We start from the raw sequence: 16,971 nt of genomic DNA, 5'->3' as shown, positions 1-16,971 counted from the left end.
CTCATGTGAGAACTACTTGCGGGAGCACTGTAATGTCTCGAAAAAATCCGTACAAAGGCCCAAGTACCACCTCAGGTGTTGAGGGTCAAATATTGTATATCAGACCCCAATTACTGCCTGGATTTATGAACATGATACTGTTTAACAGCCTATTTTAATTGTGTTTGTGTTGCAAGGTGACTTTAGGAGCTTGGACTGGAACAGGTGCTAAAAGCTGAGATTGAAGGTTCAGAGTTCACCAAAGCATGGGACGGACCCTAGGAGACCAAGATCGACAGATTTGCATGCTAGGGATCCAAGGAAATCGAGAAACTGAAGCTCAAGTAGCCTAAAAGTCATCCAGAATGCAAGATCACAGGGTTCACACCATCCGTTCAGCTCAAAACTCTATATGTGGCATGAGGATCATAAATTAACTGTACAAGTCAAAAATCATCCATTGGATCGCTGTAGAAGTGGCCCAACGGACAGATTGGCCCCTTAAATCCTTAAGTGGGGCCCACCTGATCTCTGGATACGCTTCAATTTTGGACTAAATGCCTTAATTGAGGCGAAAAAATAGATGGACGGAGAGGATTTCTCATAAACGTCACGATGGACCCTACCTGGAGGGTGTGCGTGTGCATAGCACACTTGCACACGCCGTGCACCAAAAATCGGAAACGGGTCAGCGCACGCTGACCCGTCTTCCTCTCTCCTCTGTGAAAGAACGGACCACGTCTTTACGCTGTCCGTCCATTTTTCACTAGTGGGCCCCACTCGTCATCATTTTGCAAGATCTGGACCGTCCATTACGTCCATAGGGGAGGCTGGACCCTCTCCTAGGTGTCCTTATGTTCTCATGCGTGCACACATATGTAAATCGCGATCAAACGCAAGATGAACGGCAGAAGAAAAACATCACTGAACCGCACTAAAATTCAACCAAAACTACCCCTTCCCACTGGCTTTTCGCCAGTAATTCAATAGACGGTGTGGATTTCACAGCCGATGTTAATCATGGGCCCCACCAGCAGCACAGCGAAAGAAATCCGCTTTTCTCTCTGTTTACGCAAGAACAGAGCCTGCGGAGGAATCTTGCGGGCCACCACCGTGCTTCATCGGTCGGATCTGGACAGTCCATCAGGAGCCCACGTGCCCTCTCATCCAAGCCTAGGTGACCAAATTGCAGAAGACAATGAAGATCAGTTTTCAAACCGTTCAAACAGAAGACTGACGGTGAAATAAACGTTCTATGGGCCACACCGAATTCAAGCCATATCACGTCATTTCTGACTGGTTTTTCTTGCTGCATCCAATGGACGGAATGGATTCCTCTGAAAATCCCGAAAATGGGCCCCACCAACTATCAGCGTGCGACGTTCGCAGCCCTACTGCGAACGTCCAACCGACCTTCTCACAACCCCTTTGTGTGCAAGCCTCAGCCGGTTTCCCTGTCGTTATATAAAGAGATGAAAGAGAGAGAGAAGGGAGTATTCTTCCAGGGAAGGACGTGGAGCTTGCATCTTGGCTAGGGGGATCAAGGAAGCTCGACGTGTGGAGCAGAGAGGGAGTAACAATTATTTATTTTACTGTTTACTTTTATTTCTTCTACAATGTTTAGCTTAATCATGCCTAGTCTAGGCTAAACCTCTTAGCTAGGGCTAAGAGGTGAAGCTTGTAGCGTGATGGGAGAATTTATGTGTGTGCCTTTTGTTTAGATTGAATGGATTTTGATTTAATTTTATTATGGGAATATTTTTAGTTTTTAATGGTCTGTTCTGACTGAAATTACAATGGGTCTGCGATGGTTTTGAGTATTTCTTTTTCCTTATTTTGATTATGATATGGAAGCCCTGTTGTTCGTCATCGTCTCCTGGGAATGGTTGGATGACGGTACCCTTCCTAACCTTCATACATTGGTTGGTAATTAGTTTAATTCTGTTGTTTACTTTGTCTCCTGGGCATGGTTTAGTGATGGAATCCATTCTAATTCATATACCTTTCATCTCTTGAAAACTATATCAAAGAAAGTTCAGTCTTGATTTTCACGATTACACTCTTTAACTGAATGAAGATGGGACTTTAAGTCCAGTTGAGTTCTTAAAGCGGGCATAAGATCTCCCTGATCTCTACAAGTGAATCCTCTGAATCCCTAGTTTCATACCTTTGATTTCTATAAATTTTAGATAATTATTTCACCATTATTCCCTAAATTTCATTTGATTTAGATTTCATCTTAGTCTAGTTCTAGTTCTAGTTACTTTCAGATAACGTACAGGTATCAGTCCCTTGGGATTCGACCTCGGTCTTACCGAGTTTATTACTACATCACAACCCTATACTTGGGGATTGAACTAGTTTTTGGCGCCGTTGCCGGGGATTGACGGTTACGTTTTTCTGAAATTGACTAGTTTTAGGATTAGTTTAAGATTAGGATTTTTCTAACTTTAGGTTTAGGTTTTTCTGATTTCTAGAAACTAGCCTGTTTTCCTGTTTTGTAGGATCCTAACATAAACTTCTAAATTGGTAATCCTTTTCTAATTCCTCTACTTTTTCTATTTTTAGAATTAGGGTTTGAGTTTTAGAAATTTTCTAATTCTAGTATTTTTCTATTTTTAGGAACTAGTTTATTTTTAGAAACTTTCCTCTTTTGTTTTTAGCAACTAGGTTAGTTATTTCCCTTTTTAAAAATTCTTCCTAATTTTAGAAACTAACTCATTTTAGAAACTTTCCTTTTTAAGAATCAGTTTATTTTTAGAAACTTTTTAATTTTAGGTTTAGATTTTCTATTTTAGAAACTTTCTAATTTTGGGTCTTCTTTTTAGAAACTAACTTCCTATTTTGTAGGCTTTTAAGAGAGAAATTTCTAATTCGGTAAGCTCTTTCTCTACTTTCTATTTTTCAGATCTCTTTTAGTAACTAACTTTCTAGTTAGGACTTTCTAATTTATTTTAGAAATTTCCACTTTCCTTTAGGAATTTCTTCTTTTAGAAACTAGTTTACTTCTATATTTCTTTTTAAGAATTCTCTAATTTTAGACCTTCTCTTTAGAAACTGACTTGTTTTGTTTTCTTTTGCAGGTTTTTAACTTAGGGACTCCAATTTGGTAACTTCTTTCCAACCCTCTCTTTCTTTCTTGATTTTCTTTTCCTTTCTTAGGATTAGGTTTCGAATTTGATTGAGGGTTGCGAGTGTTTCATGCCCAAGTGGGCCCGTGACAACACTCGACGTCTCTTGACCGAAGGAGGATTGGTTGAGGGGTTAACTATCCATCGCAGGACTAAATACCACTCGAAATCCCCTGAGTTAATTGAAGTGATGGCTGAGAACCAATCTCTTCTACCCCAACGTAGAGTGGAGGACATTCAGGATGAGAATGTGGTGCATCAAGCACCCCCGCCTCGTACTTTACGAGATTATTTACAACCAATAGGGGTGAGTACGCCCTCATGCATGATTTTTCCTAAAAATACAGGACATATGGACATCAAGCCAGGGGTTATCCAACTCCTTCCTAAGTTCCATGGGCTTAAATCTGAATAACCATATCTACATTTGAAAGAGTTTGATGAGATCATAGCCACTTTATATTTTCAAAATGTGTCTGAGGACACAGTCAAGCTGAAACTCTTTACTTTTTCCTTGAAGGAGAAGGCTAAGACATGGTTATATTCACTGCATCCTAGGTCCATTGGCACATGGAATGATATGCAGAGGGAATTTATAAAGAAATTTTTTCCACATCATAAAACGATTACCCTTAGAAAAGCAATCATGAACTTCACCTAAAATGAGGATGAAACATTTTACCAATGTTGGGAAAGGTTCAGGGATTTGGTCAGTTCATGCCCACAACACGGCTTTGAAACGTGGCGCATTACAAATTTTTTCTATGATGGACTGACATCTTTCATGCTCCAAATGGTCGAGACAATGTGTAATGGAGAATTCATTAATAAAAATGTTGACGAGGTATGGGATTACCTCGATAGTCTTCCTGAAAAAACACAATCATGGGACTATTATCCAAAATCGAACACCACATCTAGGCCGACTCAATCTAAGGAGAAAGGTGGATTGTATCTCTTGAAAGAAGAGGATGATCACAAGTATAAAGTGACTACGCTCATAAGGAAATTTGAGGCCATGGATGGAAAGAAGGATAAGGTTAATGAAAGTGTTTGCGGCATCTGTGATTGCAACATTCATACAACTAAAAATTATCCTACAATACCCGCCTTTCGAGAAGTGTTAAATGAACAATCCAATGTCGTAAATACTTATCAAAGACCTTTCAATGGACCAACCTCTAATACGTACAATCCTGGTTGAAAAAATCATCCAAACTTTAGTGGGAGAAATGGACAAACTGCTACCCCTCAAAGTTTCTTCAATCAAAATCCAAATCAGGGGAAACCTCAAGAAGAACCGGTTCAAAATTCCATGCAAGAGCTGACCCAGGCAATGCGAAATTTTATACAAAAGATGGATTCACGTATAACGGTTATATAAAAGGAGATGCTTCCTACACAACCGCTCTCCAATCCTAAACCGCAATACGAGATAAGTAATCCCAACTCTTCAAATCAAATGGAGCATGCTAAATCCATCACCACTCTTAAGAGTGGGAAGATCATTGATAAAACCCTTCCGGTTAGGCACAAAAAGCCTCAAGAACCAGAAAAGGATAACAATGATGGATCTAATAAGGCCCCATAAAAATTAGAACCGGAACTTTTAGAAAAGCCAGTTACTCCATTTCTCCAACGGTTGGTCACACCAAAACCTCTCTCTAACTCTCAGAATATCCTAGAGGTGTTGAAACAAGTGAAAGTCAATATTCCTCTACTTGATGTCATAAAACAAATACCTTCATATGTCAAATTCCTGAAAGACTTATGCACGACCAAACAACGGCAGAGTATTCAAAAGAAGATCTTCTTGACTGAGAAAGTGAGTGTCATCCTAAAGCAAGACGTGCCACAGAAATTCAAAGATCCCGGTAGCCCAACCATATCATGTGTAATCGGGGACCATCGAATTGATCATGCACTTCTTGACTTAGGAGCGAACGTCAATCTGATTCCCTACTCGGTATACAGACAGTTAGGTTTGGGGGAATTAAAACCCACCCTAACCACACTACAACTTGTCGATCGCTCTGTTCGTGTACCAAGAGGGATAATTGAGGATGTGTTGGTCTAGGTCGATAGATTTTACTATCCTATAGATTTTATCATCTTGGACACCGAACCCATCAATAACATGAACACTCAGATTCCTGTCATCCTTGGTCGCCCATTCCTTGCCACTTCAAACGCAATTATCAATTACAGAAATGGTGTCATGACTATGTCTTTTGAGAATATGACATTGGAGTCAAACATCTTTTTCAATAACAGCAGAAACTTAGAAGATGATAACGACTTCCATGACATTAACATGATTGACTTTTTCGTGGAAGATACGACACCTCTACCCTTATCCTCTGACCCTGTAGAGACGTGCCCGGCCTAATCCCATGATTTTGATGATGACATGATTAGGGAGACGTGTGTCGTGCTTGATACTGCACCGGTACTTGAAGTTAACCGATGGAGGCCACAATTTGAAGAGTTGCCTCAAACTGATGTAGTGCCTCTACCGTCTAACCTCAAGTCACCGAAGCTTGACCTAAAACCTTTACCCTCTGATTTGAAATATGTTTATTTAGGTCAGATAAGACATACCCGGTGGTGATCTCTGCCCACCTAGAGAAAGAACAGGAGAGTATGCTCATATCTACTCTCATTGAGCATAAGGGAGCCCTTGGATGGACGATAGTGGACCTCAAGGGAATCGACCCCTCAATTTGTACTCACCGCATATATCTTAAGAATAATGCGAAGACCGCTCGGCAATCACAACGTAGACTAAATCCAAACATGAGGGAAGTGGTTAGGCTGAGGTTCTTAAACTATTAGATGTGGGTATCATATACCCCATATCCGATAGTCAATGGGTGAGTCCAACTCAGGTAGTTCCTAAGAAGTCCGGGATCACCATCGTAGCCAATGCCAATAATGAACTCGTGCCAACTAGAGTTACTACCGGTTGAAGAATGTGCATTGACTACAGAAAGTTGAATACCGTCACGAGGAAGGACCACTTTCCTTTACCCTTCATTGATCAAATCTTGGAAATGCTAACTGGTCATTCCTATTACTGTTTCCTTGACGGGTATTCGGTCTACAATCAGATTGAAATCGCCCCTGAGGATCAGGAAAAGACCACATTTGCATGTCCCTACAGCACCTTTGCCTACAGAAGGATGTCATTCGGATTATGTAATGCCCCTGCCACCTTTCAGTGATGTATGATGAGTATCTTTTCTGACATGGTAGGAAAATATCTAGAGGTCTTCATGGACTATTTCTCTGTTTTCGGTTCATCTTTCAGCGAGTGCTTAAAGAGTCTTAAATGTGTGCTGAAAAGATGTAAAGAAAAGAACTTGGTACTTAATTGGGAGAAGTGTCATTTCATGGTTCATAAGGGAATTGTTCTTGGACATATTATCTCATCCAAAGGAATCGAGGTGGATAAGGCAAAAATTGATCTTATCTCTAACCTACCTCCACCCAAGAACATACGAGACGTGCGATCCTTCTTAGGACACGCTGGGTTTTACAGAAGATTCATAAAAGACTTTAGTCTCATCTCTCGTCCTTTATGTTATCTGCTTCAAAAGGATGCACCATACAAGTGGACTGAGCCATGTCAGGAAGCTTTCACTAAGCTTAAGGGCATGTTGACTAGTGCACCCATCATGCAACCACCCGACTGGGGCATTCCTTTTGAACTTATGTGCGACGCGTCTAATTATGCTCTTGGGGCAGTTCTAGGCCAGCGAAAAGATAAGAAACCCTACGCTATTCATTATGCGAGTAAGACTCTAAATCCTGCCCAAGTGAACTACTCGACTACAGAAAAGGAACTCTTGGCCGTAGTGTTCGCTTTAGACAAATTTCGGTCCTACTTGATTGGATCCAAGATCATTATTTACACTGATCACGCGGCGCTCAAGTATCTTCTATCTAAGAATGATGCTAAGCCCCGCCTGATACGATGGATCCTCCTACTCCAGGAATTTAACCTAGAAATAAAAGATAAAAAGGGAGTAGAGAATGTAGTAGCTGACCATCTTTCTCGCCTTAATCCCTCTGATTCCCTTAAAATGACACATATCAATGACATGTTCCCTGATGAACAATTGTTCAGAGTCTCTCATTCACCCTGGTTCGCTGATATTGCTAATTATCTTACCACAGGTTCCATACCGACACATTGGACTGCGCATGATAAGAAGAAATTTTTCACCGAGGTGCGCAACTTTTTCTGGAATGATCCATATTTATTTAAATATTTCCCAGACTAAATCTTAAGGAGATGTGTGCCAGACGTTGAGCATCAGAGTGTCATCTCTTTCTGTCATTCACAGGCCTGTGGTGGTCACTTTTCTACCAAAAAGATCACAGCCAAGATTTTGCAGTGTGGCTTTTACTGGCCCACTATGTTCAGGGACACTCATGAGTTTTACAAAGCTTGTGAGAGTTGTCAGAAATTGGGAGCGTTGTCCCGTCGAAATATGATGCCCTTGAATCTCATTCTTATCATCGAGGCATTTGATTACTGGGGCATTGAATTCATGGGACCATTCCCCCAATCTTTTGGAAATCTATATATTTTGCTCGCTGTAGACTATGTCACTAAATGGGTTGAAGCGATTCCATGTCGGAATAATGACCATCGCACGGTCATTAAATTCCTAAAAGAAAACATCCTTTCCCGATTCGGAACGCCTCGAACTATCATTAGTGATGGGGGCTCACACTTTTGTAATAGGTCATTCAAGAGTTTAATGAAGAAATACGATATCTCTCATAAGGTGAGCACCCCATATCACCCACAGACAAGTGGGCAAGTTGAGATTTTCAATAGGGAGATCAAACACATTTTGGAGAAAACGGTTAACCCTAACCGTAAGGATTGGTTAATCCGATTGACTAATGCCTTATGGGCTTACCGTACTGTGTTTAAAACCCCTATTGGAATGTCTCCCTTTAGACTTGTCTATGGGAATGCTTGCCACTTGCCTATGGAGTTGGAACATAGAGCCTCCTAGGCAATCAAAAAATTGAATTTCAATCTGGACAACGTTGGCTCGCTACGCAAACTTCAGTTGAATGAACTCGAAGAAATCCGGAATGATGCATACGAGAACTCGAGAATTTATATGGACAGAATGAAGGCGTTTCATGACCAACGTATTCTACGAAAATCATTCATACCTAGTCAGAAAGTCATTTTGTATAATTCTCGATTACATCTCTTTCCAGGTAAGCTTCGATCTCGTTGGACTGGCCCTTACATTGTGGTCACTGCGTATCCTCATAGGGCCGTTGAGATAAGAGATCCTGACAATGGCAAGAAGTTTAAAGTAAATGGACATCGCTTAAAACCATTTGTCGAGAAATTTGATTCAAAGGACATGTCCATACCTCTGACTGATCCTGTTTACCAAGATTGATCTCCTAGTCTGATAGAGGTATAGGTAGGTTTCCTGTTTTCATAGGACTAGGGTAGTTTGCTTTATGCTCTTCTAGGTTAATTTGCTTTCTACATTGTTTTAGGATAGTTTTTTTCTGTTGGTTTCTCTCTTGTGCTGACTTGCTTTCATGCTGAGATCTTTGTGTAAAAGCTTCTTGAATCTCTCGTCCAGGTACAATCTTCCCATCACTTCTCATTTACTTTCATTGTCTCATGTACATTGCGAGCATGTCTTTTACATTTAGGACAATGCAGATTTTTAGTAGGGGGTGGGAGATTAGGCTACCTAATCATTGTTTTCTTGGTCTTGAGCAGAAATTGTGAAAATTTTTTGCTACCTAATCAGTGTTTTCTTGGTCTTGAGCAGAAATTGTGAAAATTTTTAAATTTTTCTGAAATTTCGTATGAATTCGAAGTGATTTTGACGACCATCTTGGATTTAGACTTACAAGATATATGATGTTGGTGATTTATGTCTCTTGGATTTAGTTGTTTGATAGATTTCACCGTTGAGAGCGACTTATCAATCCATGATTAGAAGTTTTAAACATTGATTGAATCATAATTTTACATGTCACATCTCGCTTACACATTAAGGTTTCAGTCGATATTGAAGGATTAACTTAGTAATCACTAAACATGAAAGGAACCAACCTGAGAAAATTGAATGGATTGGGTGTACGATCTTCACCATAGGTTTGCTCCCTATAAGTGAGGATTCGATTCCCCATGGATGATATGTGAAAAAGGGTTGAGTGTACAGTCTTCACCATAGGTTTGCTCCCTATAGGTAAAGATCTGATTCCCCTCGACGCTATTAAAAAAAAAGACTCGAAAGATGAAAAGATGATCTGTGAGGCAAGTTTTGGTAATTCTCTGTTGGTTACCAATGATATCCTGAAATAGAGAAGTGAATTTTAATGATGATAAGCCGAGATTAGACTATACACTCATGGACCCTAATGTTTAGAATTTTTTTTAATTGATGGATTAATACTTTGACCTTGACTAAGAAGTTTACCGTGCGCTTGAGTTCAGGAGAAATTAATGCCCAACATTCATAAATCTTAAGATTCTAGTATCTGGTTTATTTTTCAAAAATCACTCGAGTTCATAGAAATTGTCCTATAATTCTCAACTTATTTTTCGCATGCCTTGCTCGGGACTAGCAAGATGCTGGTTGGGGGTTGTGTTGAGGGTCAAATATTGTATATCAGACCCCAATTACTGCCTGGATTTATGAACATGATACTATTTAACAGCCTATTTTAATTGTGTTTGTGTTGCAAGGTGACTTTAGGAGCTTGGACTGGAACAGGGTGCCAAAAGCTGAGATTTAATGTTCAGAGTTCACCAAAGCATGGGACGGACCCCAGGAGACCAAGATCGATAGATTTGCATGCCAGGGATCCAAGAAAATCGAGAAACTGAAGCTCAAGTAGCCTGAAAGTCGTCCAGAATGCAAGATCACAGGGTTCCCACCATCCGTTCAGCTCAAAACTCTATATGTGGCATGAGGATCATAAATTAATTGTACAAGTCAAAAATCATCCATTAGATCGCTGTGGAAGTGGCCCAACGGACAAATTGGCCCCTTAAATCCTTAAGTGGAGCCCACCTGATCTCTGGATACGCTTTAATTTTGGACTCAACGCCTTAATTGAGGAGAAAAAATAGATGGACGGAGAGGATTTCTCATAAACGTCACGATGGACCCTACCTGGAGGGTGTGCATGTGCATAGCACACTTGCACACGCCGTGCACCAAAAATCGGAAACGGGTCAGCACACGCTGACCCGTCTTCCTCTCTCCTCTGCAAAAGAGCGGACAGCGTCTTTACGTTGTCCGTCCATTTTTCACTAGTGGGCCCCACTCGTCATCATTTTACAAGATCTGGACCGTCCATTACGTCCATAGGGGAAGCTGGACCCTCTCCTAGGTGTCCTTAAGTTCTCATGCGTGCACGCATATGTAAATCGCGATCAAACGCAGGATGGATGGCAGAAGAAAAACATCACTGAACCACACCAAAATTCAACCAAAACTACCCCTTCCCACTAGCTTTTCGCTAGTAATTCAATAGACGGTGTGGATTTCACAGCCGATGTTAATCATGGGCCCCACCAGCAGCACAGCGAAAGAAATCCGCTTTTCTCTCTGTTTACGCAAGAACAGAGCCTGCAGAGGAATCTTGCGGGCCACCACCATGCTTCATCGGTCGGATCTGGACCGTCCATCAGGAGCCCACGTGCCCTCTCATCCAAGCCTAGGTGACCAAATTGCAGAAGACAATGAAGATCAGTTTTCAAACCGTTCAAACAGAAGACTGACAGTGAAATAAACGTTCTATGGGCCACACCGAATTCAAGCCATATCAGGTCATTTCTGACTAGTTTTTCTTGCTGCATCCAATGGACGGAATGGATTCCTCTGGAAATCCCGACAATGGGCCCCACCAACTATCAGCGTGCGACGTTCGCAGGCCCTGCTGTGAACGTCCAACCGACCTTCTCACAGCCCCTTTGTGTGCAAGCCTCAGTCGGTTTCCCTGTTGTTATATAAAGAGATGAAAGAGAGAGGGGAGGGAGTATTCTTCCAGGGAAGGACGTGGAGCTTGCATCTTGGCTAGGGGGATCAAGGAAGCTCGACGTGTGGAGCAGAGAGGGAGTAACAATTATTTATTTTACTGTTTACTTTTATTTCTTCTACAATGTTTAGCTTAATCATGCCTAGTCTAGGCTAAACCTCTTAGCTAGGGCTAAGAGGTGAAGCTTGTAGCGTGATGGGAGAATTTATGTGTGTGCCTTTTGTTTAGATTGAATGGATTTTGATTTAATTTTATTATGGAAATATTTTTAGTTTTTAATGGTCTGTTCTGACTGAAATTACAATGGGTCTGCGATGGCTTGAGTATTTCTTTTTCCTTATTTTGATTATGACGTCAAGAAGCCCTGTTGTTCGTCATAGTCTCCTGGGAATGGTTGGATGACGGTACCCTTCCTAACCTTCATACATTGGTTGGTAATTAGTTTAATTCTGTTGTTTACTTTGTCTCTTGGGCATGGTTTGGTGATGGAATCCATTCTAATTCATATACCTTTCATCTCTTGAAAACTATATCAAAGAAAGTTCAGTCTTGATTTTCACAATTACACTCTTTAACTGGATGAAGATGGGACTCTAAGTCCAGTTGAGTTCTTGAAGCGGGCATAAGATCTCCCTGATCTCTATAAGTGGATCCTCTGAATCCCTAGTATCATACCTTTGATTTCTATAAATTTTAGATAATTATTTCACCATTATTCCCTAAATTTCATTTGATTTAGATTTCATCTTAGTCTAGTTCTAGTTTTAGTTACTTTCTGATAACGTACAGGTATCAGTCCCTTGGGATTCGACCTCGGTCTTACCTAGTTTATTACTACATCACAACCCTATACTTGGGGATTTAACATCATGCAGAAATCCTTAAGGACCATATTTTGTAGAAATTTAGGCAAAAATTAATTAAGTACTCGCTGAATTAATCGGTGGATTCAATCGAACCACTATTTATGCAAATGGTAAGACCCAAAACCACCAATACCGCTATCTCAACACTACTTTTAAACCTAGAAAAAATTCCAAAAGCTTGTTGCTCTCAGGAGCACATTGAAACTCCATATCGGACCTGAACCGCACGTCGAAAGTCAAATGGCCATGAAACTGTAGAGTTATATCCGTCCTACTGGGCTTGACAACTACCGTGGGAATTAAGCCCAGACTGTGTCCAGAAACGTAAACTTGAGCCCGAAACGAAGTATGTGAGAAACATGAATACTTTTAGAAAATTTATTGAAACTTAAGTCAATTAGTCATTCACTCATGCACGAAATTGAGGATTTCGGATTGTTAGTTTCTGACCAAACTTCATCCATGGGAAAAGAAAATTTTCCTACACATAATCCGTATACTTGTGGCCCCGATCGAGTAAGAATGACCATTGATCTGACACAGGTCCTCCACGGCTAATCGGCCTATCTAATCATGCCCAAACCATATCCTGGCATAGATCCATTATCAGAGAACTTACTCTGTGACGTAGGTGAGTAATGGATCTCTCGATGAGCCCCGTTTCCAGAAATAGTCACCCTTTGAATAGAAACTAAGTATACCATGGCCTTGGGGCCATTTACATCAGTTCTGGGCCTATATAAAGCCCTTAAACCACCCCATTTTCATTCCATACGAATTTCTCTAACCCTAGGAGAGAGAAGAAGAGGAAAGAGGAAGGAAGGAAGAAGGATTCTTAGAGATCTTTGCTGGGATTCTTTCTCACAACTCCATGCACTGATTCACCTCCCCACTTCGCTACACAACCCATTTCAACTACAATTTGGGTAAGAAATCCAAACCCTAACGCCATAGTTAAGACCTAGAATAGTCTTTTGTCAACCTAGCTAACGGATTTCCTGATTTAAGTACCCGTCATTCCATTTTCGAGAACGTAGGATTCGAATCGAGTCAGAAACGAGTATTCCAATGAAAGGTGCGGACTATAAACGTTTAGGTTATGGTTTTCAATGCTTTCAATGTCAGCTAATGATTTATGACTAACTTGATTGCTGCCAAATGATCTTAGTTACGACGTTTTCGATATATTATGCATGTGTGAACTATTTTGAATACAAGATGCATTCCATATGTTTGTTGAAATGTTTGAATGAACATGAAATTGTGTATTGTGCTTGTCATGACTGTAAATCTAGGATTCATGTTTGTCATATGTATGACGATCTCTTTGTGTAAGGACTTGCCATAATATATGTCGTAACTAATCTAATATATGTATCTGTAATGTGTAGTCTAAGTGTTTGATTAAATGTCTGAATGAGAAATTGTTGATGAATTGTATTTAATAAGGGTATTGAGATAGGATTCTTAATTACCTTATCCATATGTATAGTTTCCTTCATATAATCTTAATTTCGACTGCACGATTTATGGATCAAATGCAAATATTTAGTAACATGCTCAATGTGTTTGGCAAAATGCTTAAATGAAAATTTCACTTGAATTGTTTGTCAAATGCTGATATGATTATCACATTTATTTACATGCTACATCTGAGTAAGATTGGGACTACAACGTGCTCTAGGCAATCGGTAATAATTCCCGTTTGAGTGGTCGAACTAGTTTCGCCATAGTAGATTCGTTCAATGAATCCGGGTCATACGATAATTATCGACAGTGGTTAGGCCACGTGGAGTGCTTATGTGTTCCATGTCGATTAAGTCGGCGTGCACCTGTACCAATTGAACTTGTCAAATAAATCGATTGGCCTATTGTGTGTTTACTATGTATAGACACCACTACTTGAATCTAAGGTACCACTTACCAATGTAAAGACCTGTTTTAACCATAGTACTACGATCCGCTAAGACTCATGAGCCGGGCCGTAACACCCTGAAAATCGGAGGTCGAGCACAAACTCGACTCCCGAGTTCCAACACATCACTTATGCAACATAGATAATGATGATTAAATGTTATCCATATTAGTGCATTAAACATGAATGGGATTATACCAAAATAGTATATCATACTCCAGAGACAAGTGAATTTTGCAAGCGGAAGACTGTATTAGATGTATAAGATATATAAACTATAGTAAGTCTCCGAAGTATGATCAGGTTACTAGGTTAAACATGTACATGTATACCCCCAAAATGTACAAAATGAATATACATGTGTGCTCTAAAATACAATCATAATGAGTGTAATGATATCTAGTCAGCATCCCTGTAAGCCCCGTCGATCAGAACACAGTCTACATAAACACGCTCGATAGCTGCATATAAGAGAATGTCTCCTCGCCATCCTCAAAGTCTGGCTCCGCCTCGTAGGCTATGCCATCATCTGAACCTACAACAGGGTCTGGTTGGTGTGTACAACACCGTCCCGTAATGTGGGAGTGAGTGATCAACTTAGTGGAACAATAAAGCAAAGGTTAACATGTTATCAATTCAGTCAAGCAGTAATGATAAAGCAGACATATCAGACATTCCTAGATACTCTTATTAATGCAAGGATGAAATGTAAGCATGATGCATGCTCTCGCCTACACTCCCTCGTGCGACACCATCTTACGGTCGCGGCATGCTTTCTTCCCTCTGTGCTCTTCAACCCAGGGCACATGCAGTGTGATGAAATGAGCGTGATTACCAAGTTATTATTAGTCCCTTTCATACAGCAGGATTGGAAATCTAAGGTACCTCCCTTATATCAATTCCTAAACAATGATCCATTCTAGGGTCGTCAATCCTAGTAAATCTCATACAATGTTATGGTTCTAGGTCACTACAAAGGGCTCGTCACCTTATCAGTGCAGGTCGAGTATGTACTCTTGTTGCTACGTAAGGGCTCGTCGCCTCTACGCAGTTTTAGCGTACGCTCGAGGTCACCACAAAGGGCTCGTCACCTTATCAGTGTAGGCTGACAGCTCGAATACAATGTCCCATACCACCGTATTCGGCTCACGAGTCTAGGTTACTCACTGGTCACTACGGGGAGGCTCGTCACCCCAGCGTAGGCCGACAGCTCGACCACGGTGTCCCATACCACCATGCCCGGCTCATGAGTCTTAGCGGATCGAGGTACCAAGGTTTAAAAGGGTTTTCACTGGTGAGTTTGGTACCTTAGATTCAAGCAGTAGTGTCCATACATGGTGAACATACATCGGGTCAATCGGGTTACTTGACGAGCTCGATTAGTACGAGCGCACGTTGAGTTAATCGACATGAAGTGCGTAAGCACTCCGTGTGGCCTAACCACTGCCGACATCCCAAGTACGGCTCGGATTCATCGATCACGTCCTATGTGGCGAGACAACCTCAGCCACCAAATCAGAACCTGTTACCGATTGCCTGGACTATTCCGTAGTCCCAAACACATTCAATTGTAACAGATAATCATACAAGCAAATCAGAACAGTAATGGATCAACAATTTCAATTATACAAGCATGTGAGCATTTGATGGATTTCAACTTAAACATAAATTCACACATAAGCAGTGTCTAAGTAAAACAGACAAAGAATGTAAGTTACATGGAGGAAATCATACACATCGTTAAGGTAGTTGAGAATTTCTTCTCAATACCCATATAAGGTTCAATTTATTACACACTTGTTCATTCAGACATTTCTACAAACACTTAAACTACATATTTCAATATACACGACGTATGTTGGTGATAGCACGTATTAGGGCAAATACTTTTACCAAGGAGTTGTTACACATACAATTAGCACAAACACATGACAATTAATCATGGCAAGCACATGTTCAAATTTCATACGCATACGATACTTTCTACATATACATGGAATACACTAATCTCAATATAGTTCATATATATCAGAAACGCGATACAAACATCGCATTTAGCATGTGAAATTGCACCCACATCAGTAATAAACCATTAACTGACATTGAAAGCCTTGAAAACCATAACCTATACGTTTATAGTCCGCACCTTTAAACGGTAGACGCGTAATGAACTCAGTTTTAAAGCTAAGTCTTTGTCTACGATAGATTGGCAACCTATAGCATAAATTAGGTTAGATATTTCATAACTTACACTATCTAAAACCCTAAAACAGATTAGGGTTAGGTTTTCTTACCTAAGAACATTGTCAAAAACACCGGATTTGTGATACAGGAGTGGTGGCTAAGCACGTGGAGCGTCAGGGAAAGATCCTAACATCTATCTCTCACTCTCTCTCTCTCTTCTTCTCTTTTCTCTCTTCTTTCCTTTAGGTTTTGCAAAATTCGTATGACATATGAGAGGGAGTGTTTAAGGTCCTTATATAGGCCCAGGTTTGATGGGAATGGCCCCAGGGCCAAGGTATACTTAGGTTATATCCAAATACGGATCGTTCCGATCCAACGGAGCATTCTAGTGGCCCCTTTTCCACGTGCGGTCGGACTTAAGCTCCTTGACCATGGATCTAGGTCAGGCTAAGTTTTCGTTCCGATAAGATTTACAGATCAGTCGTGGTGGACTAGTTTTAGTTCAACGGTCATGGTCACTCGAACAGGGCCACAAGTACATCGACATGCGTGGGACATTTCTCCTGATCCGAGGGTGTATTTAGGTCAAATTCTGACGATCTGAATCCTTATATTTAGCCCACAACCGACACGACTCAGATTACTTAAGTTCGGATTTTTATTTCTAAATATTTTCACGTTTCTCACACACTTTGCTCCGGGCTCAAGTTGTGTATTTTTAAACACAATCATGACTTGATTTTTGAGTGGGTTGTCAAGTCCAGTAATGCGGTCATATCCGTATAGTTTCGGGGTAATCGGACTTTCGACGTGCGGTTCAGGTCCGATACGGAGTTTCAAGGTGCTCCCG

At 40.7% G+C, this 16,971-nt stretch overlaps 1 non-coding gene across 1 annotated transcript; it reads right to left on the bottom strand.

Moving 5' to 3' along the window:
* Window positions 1-3,738: 3,738 nt before the first annotated feature.
* LOC131254634 (small nucleolar RNA R71) lies at window positions 3,739-3,845 on the bottom strand. Its single transcript, XR_009175757.1, has one exon. It is a non-coding gene; the product is annotated as a small nucleolar RNA R71 (small nucleolar RNA).
* Window positions 3,846-16,971: the final 13,126 nt, after the last annotated feature.

This window comes from Magnolia sinica, chromosome 8, assembly GCF_029962835.1.
Source record: "Magnolia sinica isolate HGM2019 chromosome 8, MsV1, whole genome shotgun sequence".
NCBI lineage: Eukaryota > Viridiplantae > Streptophyta > Magnoliopsida > Magnoliales > Magnoliaceae > Magnolia > Magnolia sinica.
This window is presented reverse-complemented; position numbering and strand designations above follow the sequence as displayed.